Genomic DNA, 17,629 nt, shown 5'->3' with positions numbered 1-17,629 from the left:
CGTTGTGAGTGCACAAAACTAGAGGGCCTGGGACTGGGAGCCAGGACGCCTGGGTTCAATTCCCTGCACTACCCTGGGGTAAGTCCCTGCCCCTCTGAAATTCAGACTTTACGATGAGAGACCAGGAAGGGCCGATGGCTAAGATCACTTATTCAATAAATGCTTACTGATCGCCTATAATACAAGCACCTACTATGCACACACCACACCTACTATGCACACGCCAGACTCTGCGCTAGACATGCAGGCTCATCTGGGAACAGACAGGCTACTAAAGGCAGTGCTTGTCACTGCGTGTCTTGCAAAAGGTCCTGCCCAGTAATGTAACCTTAGAAAACTGGCACTTACTGTGGGCCGCAGCACAATCCCTTCCCCTCTCTGGGCCTCAGTTTCCCCATCTGCAACACTGAGGCAGCAGGGTGCGGTGGTCTCCGAGCTTTATACTGACTCTCACAAGTTGGGAGGATTCTCGGTTGTTGCTGCATCATGGGTGTGCCTATGTGCGTACGTGTGTGACACCAGGGGTGGTGGTATGCCCCCCCCCCCGACACACGCTCTGTCCCAGCTCTGCATCTAGAAGCATGATAGATGCACCAGGTGGCCAAGCGGGCACCTGGTGGTGAGAGGTGCTGCCCGTGCACCCTCCGAGGCCCAGCCTCTCCTCATCAAGGCTCCCAAGGGTGCACACTCACCTCTGCTGGCACAGGCCACCCCTTAAACTGCCTCCCCCTCACTTTGCCACAGAGCCATCGCAGCTGGCCACGCGTCCTGGGTGCCCGCAGTGTACCCAGCATCCCCTGTGCCTCGCTGCACCGAATTCTCACAATGGCCCTGCCAGCTAAGCACTGTTAGCCTGTCCTACAAACAGGGAAGCCGGATCAGCAGGGTCAAGTGACCTGCTCGGCAAGCGACGAGGTCGGCGCTCCAGTCCCGCCTGATCCAGGCTGCCGCACCTACGATGCACCGGGACCACTTTCCTGGACTGCCCCCCAGGCTCAGACCAGGGGACCAGGCTGGCCCAGGCCCCGCACTGCTCCTTGCAGCCTCTCAAGGGCTCAACACGGCCAGGTGGTTAGGAGTCGGGGCCCCAGGGAGCCAGACAGCCCACATTCCAATTCCAGTCTCACCACTGACTCGCTATGTGACCGCGGGCAGGATCCTTAACATCTCTGCACCTCAGTTTCTCCATCTGTAAAATGGGGATGATGACATTTCGTTGGGTTGTTGTGAGGATTTCGTTTCTGTAAAGTTCTTAGAACAGTGCCCAGCAGGTGGTAGCGCAGCATTATGTGGTGTTATTAAATGAAAGGGATCAGTGATTCCCTTTGATTCTGTGGACAGCCTGAGAATTGGGTCCCCCCCCAGCCCAGAGGACAAGGGGTAGAGCTGAGGATTCTCTGACTCCTGGGCCCCCCTCTCTGCCCCTCTCCAAGTCCCAGGGAGCCCCACAGGCAGCAATCCCATCCAGAACGGGGGTCCTCCCCAAAGCCCTCAGCCAAGGGGAACCCAGACATCCACGGTCAACCTAAGGAGCAGATCCCCACTAAGGAGCCCGCTGGCATCACAGGGCAGCCCACCCGGCTCAGTCACGCGCTGTTGGTGACCCTGGAAAACGTGTAACCAACCCAGCCACCTAGAGCAGGGAAATGGCCGTGCAAGGGGACCCCGTGCCAAGGCAGATCCCCGAGGGGAGAGGCCCAGGGTGCGGAGTCAGGGGCCACGTGAAGGAGTAGAGGCCGCGGGTAAGAACAGAAGGTACATGCGTGTTTGCGGCTGCGCGGACACACCTGCCGGCCCGACCCGTGACGGGGAGAGGGCACCAGCTCCTCCTTCCATTTTATACACAGACAGCACGTGGCAGCTCCTTGGTGAGAATGAGGTGTGGGCACCACACCGTCCCTTACACACACGCTCCGACACTCTGCAAACCCACAAAAATCACCCTGCGCACACATGCGCACGCCCAGCTTGCAGCCGGCCATCCGCCTCCCCTGTGTGGCCTGGGGAAGGAACACGAAGGCTGCCTCGGAGATGGAGTCGGGGACACAGAGAGTGAGAGAGATGCAGAGCCAAGAAAGCTCCGCGCAGGCTCTGGGTGACCCGCTCGGAAGCAGCCACTTCAGGCCCAGGGACCACGGAAAGTGGAAGGACCCACACTGACAGCTGCAGGACCGGGTTCTAGCCCCGGCCCAGCCACTCACCGCCCAGTGACCTGGCGCCAGTGCCTCTCCCCGCGTTAGCCTGCCCATGAGTGCGGGCCAAGGAGACCCTGCCGGCTCTGCCCCTCCAGCGCTCGGGGTCCTGATCCCCTGTGGAGACCCCACCCCGTGCCCTCCCACTCAGGCCCATCATTGGCTACAAGCGCCCCACAGACCCAGAGGGTCCCTGAGGCCAGCCTCATTCTCTTCCCTGGAGCTCCTCTCGAACCCGAACCCGACAGAGTGTCCGGGGCAGCTGCCATCTCAGCCAAGCGAGGAACCCCTTTCCCAAAGCCCCCTCCCCGGCTCCAGCCACCAACCCCAGTGCCTGATCAGAGAGGGGCGGAGCAGGGCAGTGACAGGGCGGGTAAGCAGGGCCTGTAGAGAAGGAGTGGGTGTGGCGTTGGCCTTCCGGAGTGGTCTGGCTCAAGCCTCGCAAAAGCCTTCTGTCCCATTCTGCAGATGGAGAGCTTGAGGTTAGGAGACTGATCTGCCCAGAGGGCACGAGGGAATGAATGAGCTGGGCTGGAGCCCATACCGCCTACTACAAAATCCAGGGCTTTCCACATCCTGTCCATCAGGCAACCCCCCCCCACAATTTCCCAGCCCGGCGCAGCAGGCCTCAGGACTCCAGAGGCCACAGCCTGTCCCCAGCAACCTGAGAGGTGGTGGCAGGAATGGCCACTGAAGGCCTGTCTACCTACTCTTGCTGCCAGGAACCCCAACGGCAAGTAGAGTTAGCATTTCAGGAGCACTCGCTGAATTTCAGGAGCACTCCCTGTATTTCAAGAGCACTCACTGCCATTCAGGAGCACTCCCTGCATTTCAGGGCACTTGCTGAATTTCAGGAGCACTTACTGCAATTCAGGAGCACTCGCTGAATATCCGAAGCACTCACTGTATTTCAGGAGCACTCACTGCAATTCAGGAGTGGGGCCGAGCACCTGAGAGGACCCATCCCAGGAGGTGGGTGCTATTTTTACTCCCACTTTACAGAAGTATAGCAACTTGTTAGGGTAGAATCTGGAGTTGAACCCAGGCCTGGGCCCACATGCTTGACCACTGTGTCACCCCATCTTTTTTATTAAAAATTTTTAATGTTTATTTATATTTGAGAGAGAGAGCAGGGGAGGGCCAGAGAGGGAGACAAGGAATCTGAAGCAGGCTCCAGGCTTAGGGCTGCCAGCACAGAGGCCAACGCGGGGCTCGAACGCACAGATTTTGAGATCATGGATCTGAGCTGAAGTCAAATGCACGACCACCTAGGTGCCTGTGTCACCTTATCCTACAGCCCCAGGTGTTCTCTGCTCGGACCCACTGACCCCAAGCCAACACCCCAGAGTGTCTGGGAGAGGCAAGAAAGGCCTCCTTCCTTGAACCTCTGCTTAGCTCGAGAGCCCCCAAGTCACCGTCACCCAGGGTGCCTGCTCTTCACCCCTTCACGGCCCATCTCCTCCCAGGGTGCTCAGGATGCTTGGCAAGCTCCCACCTCATCCTTAAAGCCCAGCCCTGAGTGCAGAGGGGAAGGTCTGTGTCTCCCCACAGACCTCAGATAGTACCCTCGGAGGAGCTGGGTCTCAGCCTGAGGCCCAGAGAGGGTGTGGGATTAGCCAGGGTCACACAGCAAGTCAGAGGCAGGAAGGAGAGCTATGGCCCTTGCCTCTACCTCACAGCTCAGCACAGATTCTGCCCTCCCTCCTGTGCTGGTAAAGATTGAAGCCAGCGGCTGAGCTGTGTGTGACCCAGTGTGGAGGTGGGGGTGGAGGGTTTGGATTTTCAGCAGCTTCTAGTCAGGTCTTAACAACCATGCAGCCCCCAGCAGCCCTATGGGTCTAGTGTGTGCGGACATTCCTCTCTGCAACCCTGACTCATTCTATCCCCTGCAGGAGTCCAGCTCCGTCCAGAGGCAATGTCCCCATTTCACAGATGAGCAAACTGAGAGAGACTCTGGTACACATGACCCTTCAGAATCGGGATTCAATGCACTTTGCTTTGCTTCCAACCACAGAACGGGCCCTCTGGTAGCCCCTGCCCTCAATCTAACCACTTACCAATCTCTAGGGACTGCCTCTTCCAGGAAGTCTTCCCAGAACTCAGGGAGCCTCCACTCAGAGGGACTGTTCTTTCCTCCAACACTCATAAAGCAGATCGAACCTCCACCCTCAGATTAGGGATCCTAGGAGTTAAGGCTCTATCCCCCTCCAGAAGGGGGCTGATGGCATAGTCTCTCCTCTCCCCTCTAAGTCTAGGGACTCCCTGAGGATAGGGCCACCATGCTCTCCTTCCTACAGACTAGGAAGGAATGAGGGTGAGACTCCCCCTGCCCCCCTCCTGCACCCCCACCCCCACGGACCCCCACCCAGAGTACAAGACTCTGCCCCAATGGTACAGGCAGGACCCCTCCTCCCCTGTCTCCCTCCTGGCCCTCCTCCAGGCCTGGCTCGTACCAGGCAGCCTACTCCCCTCCCCCGGGGCCCTGTCTATGAATCCCACCTCTGTTGGGTACCACAGACCCCCCTTTCTCCTCCCCAAACAAATGGGGTCTTGAGCGAGCTACTGGGACCACGCACAAGGCCAGATCTATTCCCTAGGCTGGTGTCGCTGCCAGCAGGGGGCTGGGGGGCGAGGGGGGGCGGGGAGCAGGCTGTTCACGCCATAGCCCCTTAAGGTCCTACCTCCAAACTTGGGGTCCAGGGCTCTCTAAGCTCCATCCTGGTGGGGCTAGGATTAATAGCCCACTCCCTGGGTCACCCTAGAGCAGACCAACCCCAGGTGCCTCCGTCCTCTCTCCCCAGGGCTAATACAGTGCAAGCAGGAGCCTCTGCCCCGAGCTCCAAACCCCTGCTGTGCCCTACGGAGCATTTCCCCAAACCTCAGAGAGGTCATCTGCAAAATGGGCATAACCACCCCCCTCTGCCTGGGCTGCCATGACTGTGAGTAGGGACACAGACGGGAATGCCCTTGGCTAATAGTACATGCTTGAAGAAAACCAATTTTCTTCTTTCTTTGCTTTTCTCTTTATGGCGGGGGGCGGGGGGGCAGGAGCCCAGACCGGCAGGGCAGAAAAATGGCTTTTTCCTATTCAGAAGTTAAAAGCTCAAATCCCTCACGTATGGGCAGAGCGGCCTCCCAGGACTGGGGTGATTCAACAGAGACTGTTTTTCTACCCTGGGGAGAGACCCTCGGAATCAAGCCTACAAATTGAAGTTCAAAGCCCATGGCCTCCCAGAAGCCTGGCTAGATCAGCCAGGGGATCATCCCCATTTTACAGACAAGTACACTGAGACACAAAGTGGTCAAGTAATTCGCCTAAAGTCCCGGAGCTGGTGAGCAGCTGCACTGATTGCTTTTGACAATTCAGGCTGCTGCCCAAACTCTCCCTTATGGCAGGAGCCTTCTCTATGTAAGAGTCTTCCTGTGATTTTTCTGCGTTCAGAGTGAAGTCCAAACTCTCTAGCTGGAAAGGTCAGGCCCCCAGCAAGGTAGCAGAAAGTCAGCCCAATCTAGGGTCAGATCTACACCTACAGGGTATCCACAGCTAGCTTACCAGGCCTCCCCAGCCTCACTTTCCTTGTGGGGAAAATGGGTAGACAGGGCAGGCATCCCAGGATGGCTTCAGGGTCAGTGCATTCACCACACATTTACTGAACACCTACTTTGTGCCAGGCCCTATTCAAAGCACTTGGGAGACTGCAGGGAACAAGACAGAAAGGTTCCTGCTCTCAGGAGCTGACATCACAGGGGAGGAAGGGTAGATAGTAAATAAGCAAATAAGCAAATTAGCATCTGGTTGTAGGAGGGACTGATGGAAACCAAGAGAAGTAAGACACCTAGAGTCACAAACAGAGCGGGTCGGGGAGGGCCTCCTGGGGCTGGGGCAACAGTGACTGGAACAGGGGACAGCCATGTAACCAGCCTGGAGGACAGCTGTGACCACACAAGGAACAGCAACTCCTGCAGAAGGGACAGCAAGTGCAAAGGCCGAGGAACTCCGTGAGACCCGGAGCCCAGGGGAAGCCAGGAGCGAGGAGCAGCCACTCAGGAAAGAGCAGCCGTTGGTGTTACTGCTGTTGACCCCGTGAGCTCCTGTGCCTCATTTCCCTCTTCTGGAAAACAGGCTGCTGGGCAGGTTCAAGGAAAGCCTGTCTCTCCCACATGTCTGAGTTCCTTGTTATTCCTCCCATTGTGCAGCTGGGGAAACTGAGGCTCCCGAGACCCCACAGTCCATAACCGGCAACATGAGGGTGTGAACCGAGGTCCTGCAATCCCAAACCCTAGTCCGGCCAGCCTTTTGCGGCCTCTCTGGTCACATAGCGCTCACGGCCTCGCCCTCTGGAGAGGAGACAACTCTGACTGCTAGAAAGTCTCTCAGGAGGAAGGGAGGTCTGTGCCTGGTTGGTCCCACTTCTTCCGCCTGGGACCTCGCGCTCTCCCCACTTCCCGCAGGTCACCTACACCGTGAAGAAGGGCTGACGGGTTCAAAAGAGCCTCTTTGCTCCAGGAAGCCCCCCCCTCCCAGGCAGCAGCCCCCTCTGCTTTAAAGTCACCCCCCTGCTGCACCCGGGCAAAGTGAAAGGCGGTCTTATCACATCCATTGTACAGATGGGAAAGCTGAGGCCACACAAGGCCAGAAGCGTGCCCAGGGCCACCTGCCTGGAAAGTGGCAGCATGAGGGTCTGAACCCTGGTCATTGTCACTCAGAAAAAGAGTCATCCTGCCCGGCACCTTCCAAATCCCTCAAATGTCATTCCTCTTGGGACATCCTTCCCCACCCACTGCCTGGCCTGTCCCTTGGTTGTGGGAAAGACTCGCCCTGAATCGGTTACTCCGGGACACCACTGGCCACTCGCCTGACATGCTGTGCCCCAGGCCAGGGTCGGCCAAGCAGGCTCAGGACACCTGCGCCCGGGAAGGAGGCCAGGAGGCAGGGGACTCGGACAAGGCCGGCCTGATGAAAGCGCGCACACGGGCCCCTGGGGCAGGCAGGCAGGGAGCACGGGGAGCCAGCAGCACCCAGTTCCGTGGTGACTGTCAGGAGGCCCTTCAACTCTCCAGCCCCGCTTCCTGCCACCACATCAGATCAAGGGTCATGGCGAAGGGCACCGGGAGGCATGTCTCTGGTGAGAAGTCACCTCTGTCCTTAATCGTTTCTCAAATCATTTTTCAACGATATGAGGATGACGGCGGTAGCTAACACTGACTGAGGGTCTCCCCATGCCGGGGACCACACCAGGGGTCACGGCAACCCCAAGACACGTGCGCATCACTTCCGGTTTACAGAGAGGGAAACTGAGGCACGGGAGTGCAGAGCTGAGGGCACCAGAGTCCAGATTCAAACCCAGGACTGCGCTGTTCGGTGCTGCTTCCTATTGTGATTATTTAAGAGGAAGGTTTGCTTCTGGAAAACTGGGGTCTGAGGGAAGACAGCCAACTCCAAGCGAGGGGTTTGCAGAGGGGCAGGCTCCCAGGGGACAAGTCGGGTCCAGGGAGCTGGACCTCTGGGGACACAGGTGCCCAGGGGCGTCAAATCCCAGCCCCAGGGCAGGCCTGCTGTGTGGTGGGGTCAAGCCCCTTCCCCTAGGGGACACCTCAAAGGCACAGCACACACGAACGATGGGGACAAAGTCATTGGGGGACAAGGACAGAGGAGGGACTTGTACACTCAGAGGCCCTGAGGGGGAAGAGGGCTCGAGGAGACTGAGACGCAACAGCATGGAGTTCAACAGAAGTGAGAGGGAAGAACAGGCGAGAGAAGGTCTCCAGGCTGGCCCCCTGGACAGGTACCTGGGGAAGTGACGGCACCGCTCCTCTCCGCTCAGCCCCGCCCACTGTGCTCTGCATACCGCCCCTCCCCCCTCCCCAAGAACCCTGCTTCGCCCTCCCTCTCCAGCGGCCCCTCCCTCGCCACGCCCCCACCCCCCCAGGGAGCCCCCCCCCAGGGCCGGCCCCCAGGACCTCAACACCTGGGCAGCCAAGAGCCAAGGCCCCTCCACGTGGGGACCCCCTCGCTTCGGAGACGGCATCCCCCTCTCCTTAGCAACCACCAACTCGGAGCCCAGACCGCCGGCCTCCTCCCTCTGGCTCCTCCTCTCCTTGGAGACCACAATGCCACAGAGGCGGGTCCCTCGCCAAGGCAACGACCGTCACTCAGCGCCGCCCGGACCACAGCTCCCTCCACGTGGCCACCACCAACACAGCCGGGTGGCAGTGACAGACTCTCCTCTCCGGGGCAGCCACCAGCCCCAGCCTAGACGGAGCAGCTCCCGCCTGCCTGCGGCCTCCTACTGTCTGAATGTTCTCCCTGGGGCTGCCAAATTCCCAGATGCTGGGTCTGGCCCCGATGGCTTCTGCCCCGCGTCTCTCTGCTCCCAGCCCGCGCCGATCCCTCAGTCAGCCCCCATGGATAGGCCCCTGCCCTCCAGGGAGGGATGAGAAGAGACCCGGAAGCTGCCCCCCAGCCCAGCCCTTGCATAGAGTCCCCTGCCCTGCCATGGTCCAGACAGGCCCGGCTCCTCTCAGTGGGGCCAAGGGGCAGGAGTGGGGCTCCCTCCCCTCCCCCCCACCCCCACCCCCGGGGCGGTGGACCCGTCCCAGCCCCCCAAAAGGCCTGCCGCTCTGCCAGCTGCCTCCCAGGCCCTGCGGAAGGGAAGCTGGGGAGGGCGGGTGGGGGTGTCCACAGCTGGGGGCGGGAGCCGGGCAGGGCAGGAAGAGAGACAAACAGGAGACAGTCCGTGATGCCAGGTCATGTGAGTCCTGCTCACATACAGCCACACACCCGCACACAGTCAGAAGGACCCCGTCCTTACCGGTGTCTGCAGGCTAAGGGGGGCCCTCCAGCCAGCGAGGCTCTATCCCTGGCCTGGTCTCAGGGAGGTCCCCACAGCGGCAGCAGTGGCGGCGGCAGCAGTAGCAGTGGGGTCTCGGTCAGGTCCCGGTCCAGCTCAGGCAATAGCAGCTTCTCACCCAGATCCTCTCCTTCTGCGAAGCGAGGGGGAGAGAGGGGAGGGAGGGAGAGGAGAAGAGGAGAGAAGGAGGGGGAGGGGGGCAGCAGGAGGGAGGGAGGAGGGAAAATGCTGAAGTCTTGAAGGGTACACTCACTTCTTTCTTAGGTTTCCCATGGCAACCGAATATACCACAAATGAATATCAGTGTGAGAGAGAGGGAGGAGGCAGAGAGAAGGGAGGGATGGAGGGAGATGGAGGCAGAGATGGAGAGAGATGGGGGAGATGGAGGCTGGGAGGTGGAGAGATGGAGGCAGAGAAATGGAGAGATGGCAGTGGGGAGCTGGGGGAGATGGAGACGGGGAGGTGAAGGCAGGGAGGTAGAGAGATGGAGGCGCGGAGATGGGGAGATGGAGGCTGGGAGATGGAGTCAGGCAGGTGGAGGCTGAGAGGTGGGGGAGATGGAGGCTGGGAGCTGGAGACAAGGAGGCAGGGGGCTGGGGGAGAGGGAGGCAGGGAGCTGGGGGAGATGGAGGCAGGGAGCTGGGGGAGATGGAAGCTGGGAGATGAAGATAGCAAGATGAGGGAGCAAGAAAAATGGAAGGCTGGGCCCCCACCTTACCCCATAGGGTTGGGAGGGAAAAGGAGGGAAGGAGCCATGGGCCACAGGACTTCTCTCAGCCCCTCCATGGCTCCTGGACAGGAGGGGCCAGCAACAGACGGGAAGATTTTCTGGGAGTCAAAGGGATAGCACTCCCACCACCCCAGCCCAGCCCAGCCCATGTCCCTGACTCCCTGCAGGGCCCCAGAGCCTGGAGGTTCTCCCCAAGTCATAGCCCCAGCCAGACATCCCACTCAGTCATGGACACAGAGCACAGCCAGGTGGGGAAGGCCCCCACACCCTCCCACTACCTGCTGCCCGGTGCCCACACGCACCCCCCTCCCTCCTCCCATGCGCAACCACACCACCCTCCTATTGGTCACCCCAACCTCACACAGCCTACTCCTTCTACAGCTGAGCCCCATCCCACCCTCCCCCCGCCCTGCAGGGAACAAGCACCCCCACCCACCCCCTGCCCCAGCCTATCAGTTTTCATTCACAACTCTGAGCCCAGACTGGCACACACCCTTCCCCCAGCCTGCCCACAGCCTGTGCCCCGCCAGGTGCGACGCCACCATATGCACTCACCCCCCGCCCCCAAGAATAGCGAACCTGCCTGACCTCCACCAACACAGACACACACACTTCCAGACAGACGAGCCTCGACCCCACCTGCCTCCATCTGTGGGCGCACGTGCACACGCATACACTCATTCGCTTCCTGCACCCCCCCTCTGGCCCCCGCCCCCCAGCAGCCCAGATGGTATTTCCAGCCCTGCAGCACAGGCAGGGGCTCACGCCTTGGCCCCCTCGGTAGAGCCATTCATACACATATGTAGACCCGCCCCGTGCTGGCAGCTGGCGGCCACAAACCAGAAACACACGCGGGCCCTGCGCTGTGCAACTCTGTCGCCCCCACTCCAAAGCAGAGGACAAGGCTGCACCAGCTGGCTCCTGAAAAGGGCTCTGGGCCCCAGGTCCCCAGGGATACTTCCCTCGCACTTGACCCTGAGCCCCACAGCCAGCAGAAAGGGGATGACACCCCAGGTTGCACAATGCACCCTCGCACACACACTAGCGCCCACAGGACAGCTGGACAGCAGCACCAACACCAGAATTTCCAGTTCGCTCAGACACACGTGTGCACAGGGACCCAGATGCACCCGGACCCAGCTGTCCGCAGAACCCAGATATAGGGGTCCCCGCCCCAACACGCAGACCTGCACGTGTGCCAGCATGCCTGGGGCCACTGCAGAGACACCGGCCAACACACCTATGGACATGCACTGGCCTCCCGGCTCACCGTGGACAGTCCCCAACACGCACACAGGCTTCAACATACACCCCCGGACAAGCATGGCCACAGGCACAGGGGCCCCTGCAGGGACTCACAGGCCAAGGCACCAGGACCCACCCCCAGCCCAGCCCCTTCCCCACTCCCCCCTCCCCGGCCCCGCCCCGGCCGCAGACCGGAGCGGACAGGGCCCCGCCGGCACCGCGCACCCTGCGCCCTGCACTCCCAGGACTCCAGTTCTCGGCGACGCCCCCATTCCATCCACGCCCACCCGACACCCCCTTGCCAACAAATCGCGGATCCTCGCTCGCTCGGGCGACCCTCCGCCCCTTCCCTGGGCTCCACAGGACACCTGCCGCCAGACCCTGCCCGGTGCCCGCGGGTTTACGATCCGCACACCGTGCCGAGCCCAGAGGCCGTGAAATTGGCTGCGAGCGTCAAGGGATGCGGCTGCAAATTCTAAGCACAGGGAAGTAAGGCAGAAAGCGGGCAGGCTGCAGGCGGCAGCGGGGGTGGGTGGAGAGCCTGCGGGCCCGGGGTGGGGGCTCCGTGCGCGGGCTCCCGACCACCCCACCCGCCCCGCGCCTGAACCCGTGCCCCGCGGGGGGCTGCGCCCCGGATGCGCCCCAGGGATGGGTACACCCCGCCGCCAGCCAGATCCGGACCTGCCTGGGCCAGGGGCACCCACCGGATGACCGGCCTCCTCGGGCCCCAGCTACGCAGCCAGGCTTTCACCCTCCTCTGGCTTCTCTGCCCCCACCCCCACGCCCGCCCGCCTCTGGCCTCTGCTGAGCTCCCCCAGCGCCCCCGAAACCAAAGGAAGGGAGGGGGGAGGGCATCATCTGACCAAGGATGCCGGCAGGCCCTCTCCAGTCTCACTCACTTCATCCCCAGCTGCGTTTCCTGCCTTTACCAGCTACGCGGCCTTGAACGTGTGACCGCGGACTCTGCCTCCGTTTCCTCATCTGTGCAATAGGAATGATGCCGAGAGTCGTTCTGAGGAGTTACTGAGGGCCGCTGAACAAGGTTAGAGCAGCAGTCAGTGAACATGGCAATCATTAGGACTGGCTTGGTCACCCTTCTCTGAGCTCAGGCTCCTCGAAAAATGCAGGGTGAGTGGGAAGAGTCTGGAAGCCACAGCCCCCTCAGCTGCCTTCCAACCCACAAACATGGGTGAATTAATATCCTGGAAATGCACTCAAAATGCAGGTTCCCAGGGCCCCGCATCAACCCCACTGAATCAAAATCTCTGCCAAAGAGGCCCAATATGCTGCATTTTAACAAAGGCGCTCTCTTTCTTGGCCCACAGTTTACGGTCCTGTGTTCTCGGATCCTCAGACTACATTCCAGACTCGGCTTCCCAAAATCCACTCCAGGCTTTCCGACCTCCAGACCTGGGCTCACGCGGTCTCTCCACCAGGCATGCCCCCACCCAGAGGCTGGCTGGACCTCTTTCACCATCCTCCAGCCAAAATTAAACAAGATAAGAGACCGTGCTCTGCCCTGTGCCTGGCACATCGCAGGTGTGTGGTCACGGGGACCCTGCACTGCCCCCCCCTTAGCAGAGGAGGCTCCCAGCTTCTCCTGCCCCCGCTCTCCAGGCTGGCTCAGCACCTGACCTTCAAGCCTGCAGTGCCGGCCCCCTCGAGGGAGGGTCGCAGACAACCAAGAAACACCAGTCACACAAGCCCTACTGTGTGTGGGCCCCACGCAGGGCCCTTGGCTGAGGCTCCACGTGTCCCATCTCTCTCCTGGGACAGGAAGTCATCCCAGTAGGTTCCTCCGAGCCCCAGGTCCACCAGCTATCCCTGAGTTAGGGACACTTGCGCCTGTGCATGGGCGAGCGTGCTGAATGCAAAACGCATCAGTCCAACCTCCACAGCATGTAGATCAGAGGAGCTGCTCCCCAATTAATCTTTGAGGGCCTACAAGTCTCCCCTGTGTGGAGACGACATAAAAGTAGGAGGGAAAAACAAGAAAGAACTAAACAAGCAGAACCATGACCTCCCCCCACACACAGCAGGTGATGCAGGAGGCAGGGAAGGTGGACACACCGACCCCACTGCCCGTGTCTCTCCATCCAGAGAGGACTGCGGAGAGTTCTCTTCTTAAGGCCAAGGAGGGGAAATGAGTCCAGCCTGAGTCTGGGGGCTGGGCCCAGAGCAAACTGGTCAGGCGGCCCTCAGAACTCCCCGGGGGGAGAGGTGGTGACCGGTGTGCATGGATGCACACCGAGTCACACACACAGAGTCACATCCACACACAGGTACATGCGCACACGCACACACACACACACAAGGACATGCCCAACCCCCTCCCAGCCCCTCTGCACAGTCCAGCTAGGGGAGGGGGGAGGGCGGGCAGGCAGCTCCCAGGCCCTTCTGACACTTCCTCGTGCCCACCCCCCAAGCCCGGCTCCAGGAACAGTTTCTATGTATTTCGGGGGGTAAACGTGGAGGCTAAAAGGAGAGGGTAGGATACACACACACATACACACACACGCACACACATACACACACATACACAGCCCAGGACCCACTCCAGACAACCAGGAATGAATAAGGAAGACAGATGGGAAGGGGGAGGGAACTCATCTAATCGACACCTACTATGTGCCAGACACAATGCTCCACACTTGACATTCTCTTATGTAACCACACTGGAAAAGTTGGGAAAGTGGTATCATTATCCCTACTTTATATTGAGGAAGCAGGGCCTTCTGGAAGGGAATTTGCTTGCCCCAGACACAACACAGTTAAAAAGAGGCAGAATTTGGGCCCCGAGCCCCTACTTCTGCCACAAAGTGAGACAGAAGGAGACACAGGGGTCTAGGGGGACCGCTGCTGAGGCCATGACGGACTTGAGCCTGGGGCAGACACTGCTCTGGGAGCAGCATCCCCTCTATCACCCAGAGGAGCCTCTCCAGAGGCCCGACCGTGTGCTAGGCATGGTGGGCGAGCAGGGGAGCACGCTGGTGGCTTTGAGATGTCACAGGTCACCCTGAGGGGAGGGGCACAGAGGAATGTGGACCGGGCCTGAGACAGCCCAGAGAGGTCCCCCACCACCTCATCTCAGATTGGCTCCCTAGCCCTCAGGGCCTCTCTGGGGCCTTCCTGGGGACTGTCTGCAGAGCAGTGGGGGAAGGGCCTTATTATTCCAACCCCCAGACGCCTCTGAATACTAAGGGCCGCCCTGTAATAATGTCACTGACTCTGCCCCAGGTGCTAATTGAGCCACGAGAAGGTTAATTTAATCGGGGATTGGACCAGGCCAGCAGGAGGCAGAGAATTGAGTGAACCTTCTGGACCATTAACGCTGTCCCTGAAGAGGCCTGACTTGCTAAGGAAGGAGGCTCGGGCTTCCAGGCAGTCCTGCTCCCCGCTTTTCTGCTCTGCCGGGCCCCAGGGTGGGGGCGGGGGGGCACCATAACTGGAACGGGCGAGGGTGACTGTGACAGGTCCTGGCCGGCCTAGCGCATGGATGCCACACTCTCATGCCTGATCCCCGAGCCTACAGGACGATGCGAGAGAGCGGCTGACCCCGTGTCACACACAGCAGCTCAGTCACAGAGGTGTCACCAGGACCTGCGCTCCCTCCAGAGCAGACATCCTGCAGATTTGAAGGGACTCAGGAAGGCCACACTGGGGAGCGGGCATGGCGCGTCCGGCTGAGGCGCGGCAGTGGGAAGCACTCACTTCTGTCACCCAGTTTGTCTCTGAACCTTGCAGGGCACAAGCCAATCAGGACTGGACCAGGAAGCGAGAGGCAACCTCGACAGTAGCCAGGGACCCCTCGGCCTTGGGCGCACCCCACCCCCACTGCACAGAGCTCCCTGTCCCTCCATAAAAAATGAGAGCGCCCTGCGGAAGGGACCTGCCAACCCTGTGCATCTCCCTGCCCCTGCACCGGCCGGGCTGGAGTAGCAAGATGGGGGCAAGTTGGTGCTAAGGACTGAGTCGACAGCCAGCTCACCTTCCCCTTCAGCCCTCAGTCTGCTCATCTGTAAAGTGTCCACATAATGGCAGCAGGAAAAAGAAGTTCTTTACAAAGTTAGACTTGAATGGAAACAGGTGCGGCTGCTCCGAGCTGGTGGAACGGGAGGCCAGGGGACTTGGTGTGCTGACGCCCCCCACCATGTGCCAGGCACCCCACTCCGGGCGGCACCCCAAAGACCCACCAGTCTCCTGCGACACCCCTCTCCTTTCTAGCCACCCCCGCCCCAGGTGACAGATGAGAAACTGAGGCCCAGAGGGGCAACCAGAATGCCGAAATCACAAAGCACGGAGCAGCCACATGGGCCTGGAATTAGCAGGAGCTGTCTCCCGGGCATGCTGTCACACACATTTACACACACACCCTGGCTCTCGAACATAGCTCCATGACCTGGCTAGGGCTGACGGGGAACACGGACTGTCGGGCAGGGGAAGGGGCACCCCCTGTGAAATGCAGGGGGCAGAGGAGATGCCCATGAGGGGACGGCGCCTTAAGGAAAGGGGGCCCCACACCCACTTGGGGCATCTGGGAAGGGACCACTCACTCCAAGGCTCTATCCCCCTCTCTGTGGGGCCCCTCCCCCCACAACACAAGGGACAGAACCACACTCAGCCACACACCCTCCTGCTGACATCACATGCTCTGGCTGCTGGGGGTGACCACTCACACCGCTGTCCTAGTGACGTCACTGGCAGCCCGGAGCTGATGTCACACCCAGAGGTTCTCACTGACGTCACACCCACAGGTCTGTTCTGACGTTACACACACTTCTCTCTGACACCCCCCTTTGATAACTCCTCTTTGTTCCTGCCCAGGGGCAGATGGCCCAGGGGACCTCAACCCCCATACCCAGCTCCAGGGTCATGGCTCGCTCTGGACAGGCGTCTACAGGCAGCGCGCGCGTGTGTGTGCATGTGCATGTGTGCACATTCCTCATGGGACACGCATTTGCACACATGTGCAGGCCTACCTGCCCTATGGATGGCCTCGACACAGCAAGTCCCACAGGTGCCCACAGGCCACAAGAACAGGTGCATGGGCCACTCACACACATGTACACATGCAAATCCTCCCTGCCCCTCCTCCCTCCCCCTGCAAGATGTGGCTCCCCACATGAAAATGCCCCTCACTAACTAAACCAGGCAGCCCTGGGCTGGCATCTTCCACCACTTTCCTCCAGGTGTTGCTGGCAACCCCCTCCCCCAGACTTCCTCCTCTGACAGCCTAGCCTGCTGACAGCAGCAGCTGCAGCCCGGACACACACACACACACACACACACACACACACACACTCAGGTCCAACACCTGTGTCTGGGCAAGGGGGCAGGGGCAGCACCGAAGCAGGAGGAGTTGAGGGGGAAGGGGCACAGGACGGAGCACGGAGCTATGGAGAGTGACGGCAAGTACCACGATCCTCCTGAGCAAAGCCAGGGCCAGTGCCACCATCCCTTTCTCGACCGTCTTCTTGGGCATGCCTGACACACCACGGCTGCTTCTGTCCCGGACACACGCTTCCAGAGTGCACACACACGCGCACACACGCACACCGGCTCTGTCCCCTCCAGACATTCCAAGAAAATCCTGCTGGGGCTATGGACAGAGTGTGTGTGTGTGTGTGTGTGTGTGTGTGTGTGTGTGTGTGTGTGTGTGTACAGGCAGCAGGGTCCACCCCTGCACACAGCCCTGTGGGCACACACATCCCTCCCCACGTGCACACGCGCCCCACCAGCCAACACGCCCACCCCCTTGCCCCCATCTTCTGCCCGCTGCCCAGGCACGCAGTCTGGCCATGGCCCTGGCCCTACCACAGCTGCAGTCTCTGCCAGTCTCCGCCGCCTCCCCCCGCAGCCTCCCTGCTCTCCCTGCTTGCCCCACTCCAGCAACCACGGAGAAGGGGGCAAAGCCTTTGCAAGGGTCCCCACCCACCTAGGGGACCCCAGCTCCCCGAATCTGGCCCTCTTACCAAATCCACCGCCCTCCTGCGGGTGAAGGGGGTGAAGCCCCACCCTGCCCTCCCCCCCCCCGGAGCAGCACCAATCAAACCCCCCTCACCAGCTACGAAGATGAATTCCTCGACCCCGGCAGCACTCCGTAAGCCAGGGGGGACAGGGTCCCCGATTCGCAAGGACGGAGGCAGAGAGGTGCGGCGTGGCACTGACTGGTTCAGCCGTCCACCATGAAGCCTCTGCACCACCCCTCAAAAATGCTCACCTCACCGACCGTCCTCCGCGTCCTCCCAACCCGCCTCTGCCCACCGCCACCGGTTCGCCCGCACAGGGTGGTCCCCCGGGGGGTGGGGTGTCTCGCGGCGATCCCCAGACCCGGGAGCCACTGGGGGTGGCTTTCCCGGTCTCATCCTCCCCCTGCCGTGTCCCCCCAGCAAGCCCCACCCCCCTACCGGCGGAGGAGGGGTGCCCTCCGGTCCCAGCCCTCACTCCCACCGCCTCCGCCGGCCGCGGGCGCTCGGATCCGGAGGGATTCACTCACCTCCAGCCCAGCCGGGATCCGGGCCGAGCGCCGCTTCCGGCGGCGGCGGCGGCTGCGGGGCCTGCGCGCGAGTGTGAGTGTGAGCGCGGGTGCGAGTGTGCGCGGCGGCCGGCCG

General features: G+C 60.9%; 1 long non-coding RNA gene across 1 annotated transcript in view; it reads right to left on the bottom strand.

Annotated features, from left to right (window-relative positions):
* Window positions 1–17,604, bottom strand: part of LOC115304407 — a 47,509-nt gene extending 29,905 nt beyond the window's left edge. Inside the window, exons 1-2 of the long non-coding RNA XR_003914417.1 lie at window positions 17,515–17,604; window positions 9,005–9,176 (exon numbers count right to left, since the gene is read on the bottom strand). This is a non-coding gene — a long non-coding RNA (uncharacterized LOC115304407). The remainder of the gene's footprint in view (window positions 1–9,004; window positions 9,177–17,514) is intronic.
* Window positions 17,605–17,629: the final 25 nt, after the last annotated feature.

This window comes from Suricata suricatta, chromosome 10 (genome assembly GCF_006229205.1).
Source record: "Suricata suricatta isolate VVHF042 chromosome 10, meerkat_22Aug2017_6uvM2_HiC, whole genome shotgun sequence".
In the NCBI taxonomy this organism is placed as follows: domain Eukaryota; kingdom Metazoa; phylum Chordata; class Mammalia; order Carnivora; family Herpestidae; genus Suricata; species Suricata suricatta.
The sequence above is the reverse complement of the archived record's forward strand: the minus strand, read 5'-3'. Positions and strand labels throughout refer to the sequence as shown.